Source organism: Phyllostomus hastatus, unplaced genomic scaffold (genome assembly GCF_019186645.2).
Source record: "Phyllostomus hastatus isolate PE091 unplaced genomic scaffold, TTU_PhHast_1.1 phas_scaffold_78, whole genome shotgun sequence".
Taxonomy (NCBI): domain Eukaryota; kingdom Metazoa; phylum Chordata; class Mammalia; order Chiroptera; family Phyllostomidae; genus Phyllostomus; species Phyllostomus hastatus.
In genome coordinates this window covers 64,570,169-64,589,067 of record NW_025334041.1, presented here as the reverse complement: position 1 = coordinate 64,589,067, position 18,899 = coordinate 64,570,169, and the positions used below count along the sequence as shown (strand labels likewise).

General features: G+C 41.8%; 1 protein-coding gene across 5 annotated transcripts in view; it reads right to left on the bottom strand.

Moving 5' to 3' along the window:
• Nucleotides 1-18,899, bottom strand: part of NCK2 (NCK adaptor protein 2) — a 149,210-nt gene that overhangs the window by 68,560 nt on the left and 61,751 nt on the right. For 3 of the 5 annotated variants that reach the window (XM_045828121.1, XM_045828119.1, XM_045828120.1), the window contains one exon: nucleotides 12,837-13,019. The exons of the other annotated variants lie outside the window; for them this stretch is intronic. The gene's annotated coding sequence lies outside the window, so the exon portion shown is untranslated. The remainder of the gene's footprint in view (nucleotides 1-12,836; nucleotides 13,020-18,899) is intronic. 5 annotated transcript variants of the gene reach the window in all.

The window sequence follows — 18,899 nt, the reverse complement described above, 5'->3', positions numbered from 1 at the left end:
TGAGATTATCACAGCCTAGGACATGGGACAACCAAATGTATTACAGTATCCTGGATGGGATCCTCCATACCTAGTAATTTTCTTTGCTCTGAATTACACTGTATCTGATATTAAAAGTCACTCATGTTTTCTTTTAATTATGATCAATGTTTGCACAACATATCATTTCCATCCTTTCATTGTTAATATACTATATACATATATAAAAGGTGTCTAAAGTGTGCTAGGTTATGATGCAGGACACAGAGAAGCTCCCAGTGGCAAAGACACCTGCTTGGTGGGTACCCAGTGTTGAAGGGATAGGTGCTGTGGGGACACATTTGCAATGGCCCAAACTCAGGGGTGCTGGTTGATAAAAAGGAGTCAGAGCCCTTTACTGGAATCCACTGGAATCTGGTTCTAATCTGGAATTTTTGGTTTGTTAGTTATATTTTTGCATAAAAAACCCAAGTGATCAAGTATTTTATACAAAAGCCTTTTTAGTAAGTTTTCCATTCCTAAGACAGTCAGAATGACAGGCCTCCTCACAAACATCATTCACAGTGAAAGTAAAACACCCAAGAGGACAGAACTTGGCCCCGTGGGGTTAGCCTTCAAGGGTCACAGAATGTCCTAGCACCCAGCTCTAGAGTTGTGAAGGCCATCCATAATGCAATCATTCATTTAATCAGAAGATCCTGGGGAATCCTGCACTGCCAGGAACTCTAAGATAGAGGGATCACCAGGATACTAAGACACAAGGGACTTCTACCCTGAGAGCTCGAGGGTCTGGTTCTGGAATGGAACCATCACAAATGTCCTTGGGATGTGATGTAATTGACAGAGAAGGACTGACTTTGTGTATGCTGCCTTTTGCAAAGTTCTAACAATTTCACATTCCTTTTGTGCTCTGCAGATAACCCAGATATTAGGCTTGAAACAATTGAGCCAAAGAAAGGACTTTGTAAAAAATCCCTACAAGAGTCCTTTCACAGAGAACAGTATCTGCTACATGATTTCCTACTGACCCTGAGGCATGTTTTCCAGAAGGAAACCCACTATCCCCTGAGCTGGGCTCTCCCCAAGTAAACAGCATGAGGCACAGGGAACAAAAGGCAGAGAGAGAAGCACCGAAGCTCTCGTTTTTCGTTCGTTCTACGCACCACAGTGCCCCAAGCTACTTCCTGTTTCTTCATGGTATTTTGTTAGATTTCTGTGCCTAAGATCAATCTCCCTTGAGAGCTAACTCACTGTAAAGATCAAAAACCAGAATGATGTGGTGTGTTCTAGATACTTTCATCTAAGATGAGGCTGACACAAGTCTTTGTCCCATCTTCTCCCTTTTCTCCACCCTGCTGAAATGAGTCTGACAGCTGGAGCTTCATCATGGACCATGAGCCAGGGCCAGTTCCTGGGTAGAACACAATGGAAGCCGAAAGGAACTTGGGTCCCTGAGGATTCTCTGGTGCAAAGCTACCACACCCCAGCTCCAAATCGCCTACCTCTGACTTTGAGTCTGTGAAATAAACTTCCATATGTGTAAAAAAATCAAAATTGCTGATAAACACTATAATTAGTTATGGAATGAAATTTTTTAAAGATTTTATTTATTTATTTTTAGAGAGGGAAGGGAGGGAGAAAGAGAGAGAGAAACATCAATGTGTGGTTGCCGCGGGTCATGGCCTGCAACCCAGGCATGTACCCTGACTGGGAATCGAACCTGTAACACTTTGGTTCACAATCCGTGCTCAATCCACTGAGCTACGCCAGCCAGGGCTTGAATGAAATTTTTTTAAGTCTCATGAATTCTCTAAGGTGTGAATATATGAAAATTCTCAAGCGAAGAACCGCAGATAAAAAATGTCCCTTTAAAGTGGACACTGATGTCCAGGCCCCTCAGTGCAGGCAGGTCTGCAGTGAGGCCTAAGCTCCTAATGCCTCCTCAAAACAAATGCACATTTCTTGGCTAAAAGACGGGAACACTGCATGGTGATAGTCACTTTCCCCCTCTCTTCTTATCTTACCTATGTTCTCAATCACAGACAGCCCCTTATCTCTCCAATCAGGAGAGGATATAAAATCCAGGATGCACATTAGCAGTTTCCAAAATGGCTGATCAGAATGACTGGACAAGCTTTAAAAATAGGCACAAATGCCCAGGCTTCCCCAAATCTAATGCCTGGAGCTGGGACCTGGGCCTGGGGTTCATGCATGATTATGAGGAGGAACCAGATTTGGGACCAGTTCTGATGAAAACATTTACATCAGTGGTTCTCACCTGCATCAGCACATCTGAACCTATGGAAGCTTTTGGCACTAACTGCCCAGGTCCATCTGCCTATCCCGGGTCGCTGGCTCACTATGCATGCATGCAGCCAGCAGGTTCTGACCTACAGAGCTCCCTGAGGCCTGCGTGCTTGCTTCCGCAAAGTGAAGAGTGAGGCGGGGGCTGTGATGCATCCCTCTCCACTCCATTTCCAAGCTCATGATCACAGTTCTAGCTCTCTCTGTAACTGGTCCACTCAGCCAATAAAAGCTGGCAGCATCAGCAGCTTGTTTCCCGGGGAATTCCCGGGTCCCTTTTCCTGGAGTTGCAACTCAGGTGGTAGATGAGATCTGGTGTTTACAGCACTTGGGGGAGGAGGACTGGGCTCTCCCACATGTCTGTGGGATGTAGCAGCCAGGGCTGTGGTACCAAGCTGTCCTTGAAGTCCTGTCCCTAGAATTCAAAGATCATAAACCCAGCATTTACCTAGTCCCTCCATGTTACTCTCACAGAAACTAAGGCCTAGAGGTTAACACACACCCATGAAAAGCACAGTTGAGCCCTGGCTGGTGTGCCTCAGTTGGTTGGGCGTCAATCTATAAACCAAAAGGTCTCAGATTTGATCCCTGGTCGGGACACATATAAGAGGCAGCCAATGAATATTTCTCCCATCAATGTTTCTCTCCCTCTCTCTCTCCCTTCCTTCCCCTCTCTCTAAAGTCAGTAAGCATGTCCTTGAGTGAAGATTAAAAAAAAAAAAAAAACAACCCACAATCTAACAGACGCCAGTTCCTACATACATACACACTCATGTTTTCTCTAGACACATCTGTTCCAGGCACACACTAAAGAGGCTTGGGATCTACCCACCAGGAAAATATGGCCAATGTTTTACAACTGTCTTTAAAATGAGCTTCCCAGTTGTAAGACACAGTTATTTGAAGATGGCCTGTATTTCGTTTCTCTCATAAAAGAGGCCTCCACCAGATCCAGGGAAGGCATTCCTGTCTCAGGCTCTGGAGATCAATAGCTTTCTCTGGCTCTTCTGATCTTAGCTCGGACCATTCCTCTTAACCTTTTGGGGGCAGGGGGTCTCAGTTACCCACTCATTCCCAATGAATGCTGAATGTGAGGAAAGAGCAGGAAGCAGCATTCTACGGAAACAAAGGATTCTGCTTCCCATGGTGGGTGCGGGTGAGGTGAGGGGCTGGAGTCCACTATGGCCCTGTGCTGGCCCTGGGCTGCTACTGACCACAGTATGCCCTCACTGCAGCCTGAGCAGGATCCACAGAGGAGACTGCAGAGTCAAGCCCCAGGAACCACCACACTGGATTAAAATGTCAGGGTCTTCTTTCAGAGAGCAGTCAGAATGAAATCCAACCAATTCATTTGTCAATGCTATTGTTGGTCAAATTCAACTCTTTGAGAGGCTGAGAGGGTCAATGTCTTTTCACATCAAGATGCAAGTGGGTCTCCAGTCATGGACCTGGCAGGTAGATACAGTTACTTCCCTCTCAGCAAGCACGGAGGGTATAGTTTCCATTCGAAATTTGCTTTTGTCAGTATCTTGCTTGTTAATACAGTATGAAAAACCATTTCCCTTAACCTGTGATCTTTTATGGTTTGATTTACTCATAATGTTTTCATAACCATTTTGACATCTTGCAGTCAGTACTATTTCCAGTGAAAACATCTATAATGTTATCATTAAAGTCCATAGGAAAATTGATTTTGATAGGCAAAAACCTAAAACTCAAGATGCTTTTCCACTCTCTACACTGAGGCACAACAGTAACAGAAGAAAGCAAGAGGTCCCAGGGACCACCGCCAACCTTCCCCCCAGTGCTCTGGACCACCTGGCAAGTTTGCCATGGAAGACAGTGCAGAAGTTGTCCATGTACACTCTTCAGATACATATGGAAATGTGTATTCCGGTCACACCCTGGTCATCTGTATGTAAAGGATTCTCATACTGCCACAGCAATTTATAATTTAACATTATTGCAGTTTATTTAATAAGTACAAAGTTACACATATTTAGTCTGTACAATTTGATGAATTTGGACCTATGCATACACCTTGGTATCATCACCACAAAGAAGGTAACAAACATACACAGTCTTCCAAAAGACTGACCTGTGCAAGGTGTCATTTGCTAAAAGCCTACATCCCCTACCCTGCAGTATACACACTCAGCAGAAATACATTTGTTTTTCTGGAGGACAGAGGGCAAGAAAAACACTTTACCTTTTCTAATTTTGGAACTGCTGCTACACTCTCACTGAAGGCCTGTGTCTTAGTATTGTTCTGTCACATCTATATCATCTACATGCCTGCTCCAGGGACTGTTGAGCACTGCTAGGTCAGTGCACCTGCAACCAGTGTGCAGACTGAGTTCTGGGTCACTGTTCCATGTCAAGCCCATAAAGTGGCAGGTAAAGTAACTTCTCCTGGCTCATTTCCTTCTTTTATGAAAGTGGGGCAGGAGGACCACAACACTTAGTTCTAAAGAGTATTTATGAAAATTCCTTTGTAAACTTTAAGGTAAAATTCAGAATAATGGAGAAATGATCAGAATGTTATGAATCTGGCTTCTACAATCTGTCAGAGTAAAAAAAGGTCTGCGTGTGTGTTGTGGGGGGTGATCAGAAATTTGCTTTTTCTGTTTTTAATCTGTTTCTCCAGGTTTCTAGGAAACCACCCAGTTTAATGCATGCTGGCATGTTAGCTAAGGGAGAAAAGAAGCACATTTGGCTAAACTGTGATCATCACCTCAACTATTAGAAAATGCTGCTCTGGCTGGTGTGGCTCAGTGGGTTGGGCGCATTCTTGTGAACCAAAGGTGGCTGGTTTGTTTCCTAGTTGGGGCACATGCCTGGGTTGCGGGCCAGGTTCCCCAGTGCGGGGCATGTGAGAAGCAACCACACAATGATGTTTCTCACCCTCTCTTTCTTCCTCTCTTTCCCTCTGTCTAAAAATCAATAAATAAAATCTTTAAAAAAATGATGAGTTCATTGACTACAATAAAGAAATGTCCATCTGCAATGTTATGATGCTTTGCTTTGTACAAAGGTGCTGTGGGAAGTTCAACATAAGACTTAAAGCCATAAAATTCCTAGAAGAAAACAGAGATTAAGTTCTTTGACCTAGGTCTTGGTGATGATTTTTTGGATATGATACCAAAATAAATGGCAACAAAAGTGAAAATACACAAATTGAGATATTAAACTAAGAAGCTTTCGCACCGCAAAACAAAAACAAAAATAACAAAAAAAAAAACTATCAACAAAATGAAAAGGCAACCTACGGAATGGGAGAAAACATCGAACTGGCCCAAAAGTCCATTTAGCTTTTTCTGTAAAATAAATGTTTTTGATTTTCACTAGTAACTTTATTGATTTGGGTATTTTGAGTATGTTGGCTATCTCCCACCATTGTCTTCTCGTGGGTAGGGGCAGAGTTGCTGCTAAACATCTTCCAATGCACAAGACAGCCCCACAGCAAAGAATTATTTGGCCAAAATGTCAACAGTACTAAGAAACTTTGCAAATCACTTTTGTCACATTCGGTCAGTCACAGCACTTCTCCATACACTGCACAAATCTTTTTTTTTTTCATTAAAGCTGCATTTTAGCTTTCTTGTAATAATAAAGCAAAACACACTGAAAATGTTGCATATTTTCTTCCATCTTCAATATTAAAATGACAGCACAAAAATTCACCAATTTTGATGTTTTTTTAAATGAACATTCATATGACAGCTGTCACAACACGATCTAACAAAATTGTTTTGAATGAAGTTAAAGACAACTAAGTACTACTAGAGCCATCATATGGAAAAAAACAAAATGAACTTTTTGGCTAACCCCATATTTGCAAATTATGTACATATCCAAAATATTAAAAAACTCACATGACCTGGTAAAAATACAAACAATCCAGAGGATCTGAATTGATGTTTTCCCAAAGATGACATACAAATGACCAAAAGGTATATGAAAAGGTGTTCAATGTTCCTGATCACCAGGGAAATGCAAATCAAAACCACAATGAGATTATCACCTCACACCTGTTAGAATGGTTGTCATCAAAAAAACAATGGACAAAGATCACATGATCACATCAATAGATGTTGAAAAACATCTGATAAAATCCAGCACCCATTTGTGATAAAAACACTCAGCAAAGTGGGAATAGAGGGAGATAACATAATAATAGAGGGCCTCAACATAATAAAGGCCATATATGAGAAACTGACAGCCAACATCATACTCAACAGGCAAAAACTAAAAGCTTTCCTCCTAAGGTCAGGAGCAAGACATAGGTGTGCACTCTCACCCCTCTTATTCAACATAGTACTGGAAGTTCTAGCCACAGCAATCAGACAAGAAAAAGAAATAAAAGGCATCTAAATTGGAAAGGAGGAAGTAAATCTATCATTTTTTTTGCAGATGACATGATAATGTACATAGAAAACCCTACAGACTCCACCAAAAAACTGTATGACCTAATAAGTGAATTCAACAAAGTAGTGTGATACAAAGTCAATATCCAGAAATTGATGGCATTTTTGTAAACCAACAATGAGTTATCAGAAAGAGAAAATAAGAAAAAAATCCCATTTACCATAGCAACAACAAAAAGTACGTAGGAATAAATTTAATCAAGGAGGTAAAAGATCCATACTCAGAAAACTACACAACACTGAAGAAAGAAATTAAGGAAGACACAAATAAATGGAAAAATATACCATGTTCAAGGATTGGAAGAATTAACATGATCAAAATGTCCATACTACCCAAAGCAATCTATATTAAACATCATTCTTATTAAGATACCAATACCATATTTCACAGATCTAGAACAAATACTACCAAACATTTATATGAACCAAAGGAATCCCTAATAGCCTCAGCGATCTTTAGAATGAAGAACAAAGTAGGAGAGATCACAATACCTGATATCAAAATATATTATAAGGCCACTAAAATCAAAACAGTCTGGTACTGGCATAAGAAAAGACACAGAGATCAATGGAACAGAGCAGAGAACCTAGAAATAAACACAAGTCTCTTTGGCGAATTAATATTTGACACAGGGGCATGAGCATACAATGGAGTAAAAATAGCCTCTTCAATTAAGGGTGCTGGAAGAACTGGACTGGTACATGCAAAAAATTAAACTAGGCCGCCAATCACACCATACACCAGAATAAATTCAAAATGGATAAAAGACTTATAAATAACTTGTGATACCATAAAAATCCCAGTGGAAAACATAGGCAATAAAATTTCAGGTATCTCACATATCAACATTTTTGCTGATATATCTTGTAAGGCAAGGTAAATAAAGGAAAAAATAGACAAATGGGACTACATCAAAAAGATTCTGCATGTCTAAAGAAAATATCATAAAAATGAAAAGGAAACTGACTGGAAAGAACAGATTTGCCAATGATACATCAGACAAGGGTTTAATCTCCAAAATACGTAAAAAACTCATACAACCTAATATCAGGAAGACAAAAACTCCAATTAAAAAGTGGGCAAAGGACCTGAATAGACACTTCTCCAGGGACAGAGGGTCCATAGGCATATGAAAAAATGCTCAACATCACTAGCCATCAGAGAGGCACAAATTAAAACCACAGTGAAATAGTACTTCACACGTGCCAAAATGGCTATCATTAATAAATCAACAAACAAGTGTTGGCAAGGATGTACAGAAAAGGGAACACTACTGCAGTGTTGATGGGAATGCAGACTGGTACAGCCACTGTGGAAAACAGTATAGAATTTCCTCAAAGAATTAAAAATGGAACTGTCTTTTGACCCAGTGATTCCACTGCTGGGATTGTACCCTAAGAGTCCTACAACACCAATTCAGAAGAACTTATGCACCACTATGTTCACAGCAGTGCTATTTACAATAGTCAAGAGTTAGAAACAGTCTAAGTGTCCATCAGTAAGTGAATAGATCAAAAAAGTGTGGTACATTTATGCAGTGGAATACTACGCAGCAGGAAGAAGGAATTCTTACTTTTTGTGTCAGCATGGATGGAACTGGAGACTTTCATGCTATGTGAAATAAGCCAATCAGTGAAAGACAATTAGCATATGCTCTCACTTATAATAGGAATTTAAGGAACAAAATAAACTAATGAGCAAAATAGAACCAGACTGACAAGGATATGAGGGGAAGAGGGGACTGTTAGAAAGAAGGTAAAGGGATTTAGTCAAGGACATATATATGAAAGACCCATGGACATGGACAATGGGGTGGGAACTGACTATGGAAGTGTGGGGCGGGCTGGGTGGAGGGTGACAAAGGGGAAATAATTGGAACAACTGTAAAACACAAAGAAAAAAAGAAGGCAACAGGTAAGTGTTGGTGAGGATGTGAAGAAAGGGAACCCTCATTCACTGTTAGTGGAAATATAAACCAGTGCTGTGACTATAAAAAACAGTACAGAGGTCCCTTTAAAAATTAAAAATAGGACTACCATATGGATCCAGCAGTGTCATTCCTGGTTATATACCCAAAGGAAATAAAAACAGCATCTCGAAGAGATATCTCACTTCCATGTTCATTGCAGCATTATACACAATAACTGAGATAAGAAAATAACCAAAGTGTCCATCAATAGATGAATGAATGCAGATATGATATGTGTACACCCACACAATGGAATATAACTCAGCCATGAGGAAAAAGGACATCTGCTATTTTCTACAACGTAGATGGACCTTGAGGGCACTATGCAATGAAAAGTCAGACAGGGAAAGACAAATACTGCATGATGTCACTTATATGTAAAATCTAAAAAAAAGTCAAAATTTATAGAAACAGAATAGCGAAGTAGTTCCCAGGGCTGGAGTGTGGGGAAAATAAGGAGAAGTCGATAAAAGGATACCGACTTTCAGCTATAGATGAGTAAGGTCTGAGAATCCAATGTGTGGCATGGTGACTATAGTTGTTAACCCCGGATCATATCATTAAAATTTGCTAAGTTAGCCCTGGCTGGTGTAGCTCAGTGGATTGAGTGCAAGCTGCGAACCAAAGCATCGCAGGTTCGATTCCCAGTCAGGGCACATGCCTGGGTTGCAGGACATAACCCCCAGCAACCGCACATTGATGTTTCTCTCTCTCTTTCTCTTTCCCTTCCCTCTCTAAAAAGAAATAAATAAAATCTTTTTAAAAATTTGCTAAGAGAATACAACTTCATGTTGTCACAAAGAGGACAAATGTACAATGTGATAGATGTGTTAATTAACCAGATGGTGGGAATTTTCTCACCATATGTACGCATACAAAGTCACCACAATGCACACTTTAAATATCTTACAGTTTTACTGTCAATTAAATGTAAGTAAAGCTTAAACAAAAGAAAATGATATGTATAGCCTTGCTGCCAACATTTCCACTCTGGATATTCATATCAGCAACTGGCAGTTTGTGTAATCCAGGTCTCCTTTACCTTGCTTAGCACGAATCTTGTCACCTAAGCCACCATCTGTCCTCCCTCAGAACACCAGCATGCTCCTACTTCTTAGACTTCTCTCCTGAAAATGTCTCCAAAGGTTTTACAAAGGATTACAAGTTTTCAGCATGGCACACAATGCTCTTCTCATTCTCTCTCCTCAGTAAATGCTAGCCAGCCTCCAATGACGTGAACCACAGTCCATTTTCAATTACACACAGGAAGAACTAAGTGCAGATTATAACATGTGTTAACAATTCCAGTGGGAAAGGAAGAGTTTTGCCACTATGGTCCTCCCATGGTCTCCACTCCCCAAAGTGAGGAAAAGTCAGGCCCAGGGGTTCAGAAGACTTAGCTTCTAAACCTCAAAGTGGGAGGCTCCTGGAGATGAGAATGTTGGGGAGGAAAACAGTGGCTTCGGGACCCCACTCAGGCCCCTCTAAGATGCAGCTTGGACACTCTTGCACCCACCCATACTGCTTCCCTCAGCCTGGATCCATTGTAGGTCTAGCTGGGATAGCACAAACCTGGAATACCCAATAATTGGGAAATGCACCTAGGGCTGATGTCTCATCACTTTTCCAGGCTAGTGTGGCTTTCATTCCCTCCAAGACATGGCAAATGATAATGCTAACCAAATTATATATCACTTTCCTACAGATACTTCAAAGACCACTGACCAAACGGCATATGCCTGGTCCCCAACCCATTATTGCTTAAGTGACTTGTAGACTTTAGGGCTTGTTACCCATCTAATCCACCAGCCTGCCTATGCCATGGAAGGACCCATTAGGTCTCTGTCCATACAGCCCCTCATTCTTTAACATTCACTTAACACAGCATACTTTGGCTTTTTCAGATTCCTTTCTGAGGGTCAGTTCACCCTGCCTCAGGCATCAGAGGCTCACGATAAGAACATTGACCACAGCAGCTAGCACAGGACCAGAGCTGTCGTGGTCCTGCCTCATCCCACAAGGCCATGACAAACAGTGTCTAAAACTGTATTTTATCTATTATTGTAGTTGCTAAAACATAGCACTACAAGAAAATAGTCTTTCATAGTCACCGAAAGAAAATAGCCTAGAATCCAGTTGATGCTCACAATAAATATTTATTATATTAATGGATATACCCAATGATTTCCCATTGAACATTTTTCTAAACCACAACAGTAATTTTTAACAAGTAAATCAGGGTTTTGGTGTGGATCTCAGAACTTGTAAAATAATAATTCTTTCAAATTATAGGGGAATAAATATTTCTGTAAGTCTACTTTCACGACAATTTATGTATATATGGCTCTCCACCAAATCACATCCAGGCATCACCTGTCGTGCAGAGCAGAACAGACTGTGGCTGAATATTGTGCACAGAATGCTGCCATGAGGGAGTCTGTCGCTTCCCCTGCCTCACTGTTTTCTAAAAGAGGACCCTGACCATAACTTAAAGTCTGTTAATGTCACTAATGATCGAGAACTTTCTAAGGAAGTAGTGTCAGAGTCTGTTATTGATGAGTTATTAATGAATTCTGATGAACAGATTTGAGGATTTACACTAATTTCTAGCTTATACTGTCACAAAAATATGTGACTGCATTTATAAATGACTAAGTCTTAAAAGGTTTCACTGCCATGACTATAAAAAACATTGAGTCGACATAGGTAACAAGAGATTTTTTTTTTAACATAATGGAAATCTCCTGGGATTGGACAGGAAACATCCCAGTGGTGTTTGTCTCACATAAAGTCTGAAGAGATGGCCAGGAGTTCCCTATCAATGCTGTGGTGGGGCTTGGGGATGTAAAGCTAGTGAGGACCAGCAATATCCTAGGAGGACAGTATCAGAGTAGCTTAAAGTACAGGGGAGGGAGGAGGAGGAGGCCTTGGAACACTAGCCTGCACAATAAGAGGGCCAAGTTCTCCATTCCACACAAGGGCCTAGATCTGGAAATTGCAGCAAGCAACACCCTAAATAAATAGGACAATGTGACATTTTCTCCAAAAGAAATCGTCAAGGATAATAAGGCGAAGACATTCAGACACTTAATCCTACCTTTATGAAATATGACATATTAATTCTGTGCCATTCTGGTTGGCACATATCAAAGGGGAAGAGAATTGACATTCGGAATTAGCTTCTTGCCATCCTCCCCCCTGCCAAAAAAAAAGTGGTCAAGGAGGAAAAAACCCATTTATAAAATTTTGAGTATGAAAATTCTAATTTATACTAAACTAATAAATTTATAGAACTCATACCATAAGATTTTTATAGTCCAAAGTTATAGCGTCTAAAATAGTTTAAAACAATTTGTGAATGACAGAAGCAAAATGAGGTTCCGAGAGAAAGCTACTATTTGGGTGTTATCCCTATAGTTGTGAGACAGTGATCTGGAGGTGAAATTGTGCCTTCCCATGAAGCACTCCTTACTATAGTCACAGATGGAACACCACATTAGCCAGACTACCATATAGTATTTCTTACATTCTAAATCAAACGTCCCAAATGATTTGTTAGGGTTAAGAAATACTTCTGTTCTACAGATATAATTTCGTCTAGTATCTACTATTATAGAGCCCTTGTATCTCAGAAGCCACATGCTATATTATAGACACTGCTTTATTTTCATACACACAAGTAGATTTCTCATACAAAGAGGTAAACTTTCTTCAGAACCCTTTATCTGTTTGCCTCTTCTGATGTAGACTGCTCTTCTTGGCATCACAGTTGGAATGAAACCTTTGCTAGACCAAGTGTCCTGAAGGCAGTTCTTCCTCATCTTGAGACTCCCAATGCCAAACACAAAGACCCCAACCTGTACAGACACAAGAATGATCTGTTGGGCCGCAGAGCTGGGCATGAAGGTGTTTTACAGGTTGGAGGTGCCCACACTGTACTTCCTAGCTACTCAATACCATCATGCCCTAAAAGCAGGAATAGTGAATGTAATTTTTGAATCAAGTCCCGTGTAAACAGAAATAGTATGGGGCTCATCAAATCAGGGCTACATTTAATTCCATTTTACTGATGTAAAACATACTGTGTACACTGAGTATTTCAAGCAAAAGCAGCAACTTCTCCCACCTGTTTTAAAGCAGAAAAGTGAAAACTTACTTTTGGTGTTCAGCTATAAGAGATGACTGGCAAAACACACAACTCCTCAAGAGGTAAATTTTTCAGCTGATTACACTTCTGCAGTCAAAGCTGCAGGATTTCTCCAAATTCTGAAATCCAACTCAAATCTCAACAGAGAATTATGGTCTGAGAAATCACTTGTAGAAAAGGAATATATGAGATCTGAAAAGAAATAGAAAATCATATATTAGAGCATTCACTTATTTGATTTTAAGTAATTGCTTGAGAAATAACTGATTCTTTGCCACAAATATTTCTAATAAACCCCAGAAAAAAGTTGCTCTGTACCTGCTGACCTCTGCCCAAAGAAAAATGCTCTCACCTCCCCACCTTGTATCCCTGGATCAGCTCTGAAGCCGTGGTCCAGGAAGTCAACCACATACTCTGAGGATGGAAGGGATGAGGAGAGTGGGGACAGCAGGCCATAAACTAGGGACCCTACATAAATTCCCAAGTCTCTTCAGAATTCCTACCCCAGTGTTCCCTGTTTTCCACCCACAGCCTTCGAAGCCTGCCAGAAACAAAAGGGAAGCTGCCAAGTGGGAAGGAAGCACATCTGGCAGCCTAATTAGGGAGTCAGGTTGCAGAGAGCAAAGAAATTATTTAGAGACTTGTTCCTGTGTTGAAGTCCCTTGCACTGGCTATTTATTGAGAGAGGCCACCTACTGGACCCATAGCCTCATGCTAAAAAACATCCCTGCAGGAAATCTGAGATTAACACCCCAAAACTACAAGGAAGTTAAGACTGGCGGGTGACTACAGCCCTCTCCCTCCTGACTGTGGAGAGTTTGCTTTCACCTTAGGGTCCCTACACTTGGGTAGCTACTTTCAGTTCTTGCCTAACATTTTTGAGGGAACCCTGGAGGTCTGTGGACCTCCAAAGTGAGCTCACTGATATTTGTAATTGCATTTCAAACCCAGAGGGGATCTGTCCTGACAGTTCACTCAGCAAGATCTATTAATTCATCCCTACTTGATTGACCCAAAAGTTAAATATACCATAGAAAAATTGAATTCTATTTTAGTCAAGTAGAAAAAGATAATTCAGGTAGGGCTATCATAAAAATGTTATAAGGCAAGTTCATAAATTGTGATTAAAAACTTAATCCTCTTTATGTATTCTCTAGCACTATTTTAAAGGGTGCATGTTTTTTTTAAAATATGATTTAATGCAAGAAAAAGGTGATAATCAAACACATGGGAAGGCTTGATTTCAGCAAGATGTTAAAGGTATACCAGGATGATTATGCCCTTCTCTCTGCTAAGGGTTTACAATAAAATGACACGCTCATTTGAATTGGAAGTTCTGGTATCTGGATTGACATCTTGACCAAGGAGTCTTATTTCTCACTTCGGCCTTACATATGCCACTTACTGAAGAAATCCACCTTATCGACACAGCCATGCCCACAAACACCAGCACTGTATTAGTATATTCAGTGGTTCTTTTAGATGTAAGTTATATTCTTAAACTTTTAGTTGCAAAGAGAACTTTCTGGGCATGAGATCTTCCTGGCCCAATGCTAGGGCTGTTGGTGTGCTGCCTGGGCTGTCCCAATATGGGTATCCCTCTGCATGCACTGTGCTCTCCGAAGTGCCATGTTTAACCAGCCTAATAACCTGCCAGGACAGACATTAACACACACTTTTACATGAGTTAATTTCTCAGGGAGGTTACAGGTTTTCCTTAATAGGCTGTCGAGTTTGGAATCCAGGCCTTCAAGGAATCTACCACCCCAAGAGCAGATCTAGTGGGAGCCTAAAGTAAGAGAACAACGGACTGGATCTCTGACCTAGTCCTTTGATACTGGGCATGGGGGGCAAGGCAGAAAGGAGGGATGTAAAAAGCAGAATCTGAACTCGTGGGGGAGCGCCAAAGTGACACTCTTTTAAGTTCATTTGAAAGGTGCTGATGGCCACCTGGAATGCAAATGTAAAAAAATGAAGGTTGCAGTGTTTTCCTTGAGAAAAGCACTTCCCTGGCAAAAATGTCCATGCACTAAGCTTAGGCTAAATAGAAAAAACAGGGCAATCAAATGTTTCCCTTTTTGGGTTTAAGTGAAGTCTGCCCACTGCCTATATATAATGTGGGGTTATCAGCTTCAAAACCTCAGTTAAGGATGAGCACTTCAAATCAGGTCAAGTACAAGGTGTGGTCTAAACCCACTGGAAAAGCACAGACTTGTGCAAAAACAACTGCAAGACAAACACGATCAGCTACCTGGTCCCCCAGACTATAGAAGGCCTTCAACCAAGAATTCAAAAATGTTTTACACAGGCCTCTGCAGGCAAATGGGAATACATGACACAGGTGCATGCTTCCCTTTAAAAATATTTCTCCACTAGTACCATGTGCGTCTCCTTTTGGAATCCAAAGGGGAGGATGGGGTGGAAAGGAACAAACACACACCAAATGTATCTTTTCCACATTAATTTGGTTCCTTGAAAACAAAATTTTACTACTGCAAAATCCATGGAAATATCTAAATTTTCTATAACACTGAGATTTTCTTTTTCTTAACTGTGTTTTAAAACCCCTGAGCCACAGCTGGGGCTTTCCCACATCTTCTGGTAACGTTGAGCTGCAGCACCAACTTCAACCCTGAGGGCAGCTCCAGGCACCTCAGTCTGCCTTGGCCCAAGGCCTGGCATCAAGAGGAGAGCTGTCCTGGTCCAAATTCCCAGTGCCTGCCACAGAACCAGACACAGCGTCTGGATGGTGCTGGCAGTGTCCTTCTAGCCTTTGTCTGCCATGGGGGCCAGGGCTGACATCCACCACTAACACGCTTTACTCCAGTGGAGCCATTAAGGGCTAATTAAAGAGGGAAGTGCCCCATTCTGTTGATGGCACAAAGCTGTGGGCCTTTTGGCCATGATATTGCTGGGCAATATCTGCTCTATCTGCTTAAGAGTTGGCAGATTTGCCCAGGTGACCTGAATCATCAAAAGGCTCACTTTCAGAGAGCTCAGGTGATCCCACCTGTCCTTCCCACTGACTCACGGAGGCAAAGGGACAGGCAGGGAGGAGAAGAGCCTATCCTGGCCCAGTGAGAGGACACCGCACTGGTGCTCCACCTTCACTGCAGCTCATCCTTCGTCACAGCTATCCTTGGAAAAGAAAACTTACTGCTCAGCGGGGAACCAAACTACCAGATGTCCCACAGCCAGAATTTGAACCTATGCTTGTCTGATTTCAAAGTCCAACTGTGCCCTTTCTCCAAGAAAGATCACCAATAATGGTGACTTTAGTCTCGAGACTCAGGTCAAGATCAGCTGCCACTGCCATCTGACTGGACCCTGCTACGCTGGGAGGCCGGGTTCAGCCTCTCAAATCAGGTAGTGGCTGTGTTGTGCTGTGACAAAAAACAAGCCCATGAACACACACACCACCTTAGTTCCCAAAGGTACTGTTTTCTCTTAGATGTTAATGCAGCAAAACATAATTACTGAATAACACTACCTGACTGGCTTAGTCCTGTACACAACCTAGACTTGCAGGCATCATCAGGTATACATCTCACCTGAACCTTACAAATGCAAAATACACCAAGAGAGTCAACCGGATCCCTAATCTGTAGACAAATCTAATGTAATCGTCTCTTTTATTTGAAAAGACAAAATAAAGAAAACCCCACGTGATTGCATTAGAGGCCTCTGAGCTCACAAATGCTAGTGGTGGCCCTCCTCCCTGGTGCACCTGACACCTCTCTTCAGAGTGGGCAGCAGGCACCGCCGAGGCCCCTGGGGGCATCCAGTGCAGAATGGCTATGGACGGTCAGCGCCGGACCAGAACAGCCCTGGGTGAGCTGCATTTCATTTCTACTGAACTACTTGATGGAAACTTCATTCAAGAGGGAAAATGCTGCTTTCAGATACTGAACAAAGCTACACAAGAGTCTCCTTGAGTGGTTTGGCCAACATTCCACCCTGGCTTCCTCCCCTCTGTGGACCAACACCCACAGCTGACAAATGCTTACCATCTGACACCCAATGGCTTCTGGGGACATGACCTCAGCTACCTTTTGTCATCCCATGCACAGTGGTCAGGGCTCAGACAATACTGAAGGCCACAAGCTGGTTTCCTAAGTTCATAAAGTCCTACTGAAATTAGGATTTTTTACTCAAGATAAAGCTGTCCCAAACAGGATAAACAGCACATTTCCCAGAATGGCTGGAATTATGTCAGCTGCAAATGATAAGGCTAGCTACCAATTCGCTGTATCCATTGATGAGAAGTAGGTTAATAAAAATGGGGGGTAGTTAATTTCTAACTCTCTGAGTCGCCTTGAAGAGACATCGCACGGCACTGAGGAGGAGGGTCTGGGGAGGAGATAACTGATCAGATGATGGGCTCTGGGGCTCTGTGTTCCCCAGTGGAGATTTCTGCCCTCACGTGTTCTAGCACTGAGGAGAGAACAAAACCGCAGGCGTGTCCGCCACACAGAGTGAGAGAAGAAAAAGGGCAGCAGCAGGCAGTGGGCTGGGAGACAGGGGCCCGGGCCTGGCTCAGCCATGAAGTGCCCCGTGGGGTGTTAGGCCTCTGTCTCCTCCCCCTGACCAGGGCCCCTCAGCTCCAGACCTGCAGCGCTGAGGTGCATGGAATGGACTTGAAAATTATCAAAAATTGATGATGTGGTGCTAAAATTTTATTAAAGCTTATCTAAAATACCATGACAAGGTCATAATGCAAATCTTAGTAGGAATTTATATTTTAGAGTTGCCACCTAAAAATTCTAACAGATAGGAATTTGATTAGTAACACCATTCCCAATGGTTTGTAATCATCCTGTGTACACATTTGATGCTCACTAGCCCTTAAATACAATAGCACTCCATTCTCCAAAGGTCTGAGAAGGTGCTACTTTTAAGATCTTCCCACTAGTCCAAACCATAGTTTCTGGAATCAGCATAAACACTTTGTTACACATCTCAACACCATAACTGGACAATCAAATCACAAAGAACACTTTTAACAGTCCACCAGCATTTTTTATTAAGCACCCACAGGACTTAGTTGTTCAGGTAATTACACAAATAAAAAGCACAGTGACAAAAATAAACCTTAAACACTAAACTGTACTAATTGAATAAAACTGGTAGAAACCCTCCCCCTCCCTTTTTTTTTAAAAAAAGACAGGAAGGAATAAAGGAAGACACAGAGAGACACTGAGTTCTTACATGAGATCACTGGGCGCAGCAGGTGATGCAAGGTCTTGTCTGACAGGGAATGTAAACATTATTTTGCTGAAGTTCCCTTACCTTTGGGAGATGAAGGATTGAAAGAATGAGGGAAACTGCAAGAAAGGTCCAAGTCAAAAGTAGGATGGGGGGAGCAAATCCTGATTTTTCCATCTCCTCTCTCTCACCTACCTCTCTCATATATCTTCTTTTAAAAAAAATAAAGAATCTTGGAAAGCAGGCAGGAAGGCCAGGCCAGAGCTGTTGTTAACAGTGGTTATAACTAATAAATTTGTAGGGTGGAATGAAGGGTGAGAGGATTACTTTTCTTTAACTTTATTATTTTCTGTAACATTTTACAGATGTTTTACTTTAGTAACAAAGACAGAAGCTATTAGATAACACTCCAGGTCCTTCACTGCAGTGTTGTGAGCAGGAAGCTGCTCCTCTTCCCTGCTTTTTCATCCCTGCTCCAACCTCCACTGACTGAGCTCCACGGTAGCTGGTAGCTGGTAGCCGCTCCAATCCTTCCCTCTGGAAAGCCCTTCCCTTCTTCACCATCTTCCCTTCTTCATCTGTGGGAACTCAGAGCTCTTTCAAACTTTCTCTACTCCCTGCTCTGCGTGGGGTGAAACCCTGCCCCCCTGGACAGGCTGGCTGTTCAAGACCCCTCCTAGAATTCCCAGATTCCTTCAGGGTACCTTAAACACTTTTCCTTCGGAGTTCCTTCCACAACTTTCAGTACTTTGCTGCATCATGCAGTTGCGCATATCTCATCTATTACAGTCTGAATTGTGTTTCCCAAATTCTTCAATGAAGTCCCAATCCCAATACCTCAGAATGTAACAGTATTTAGAGAAAGGA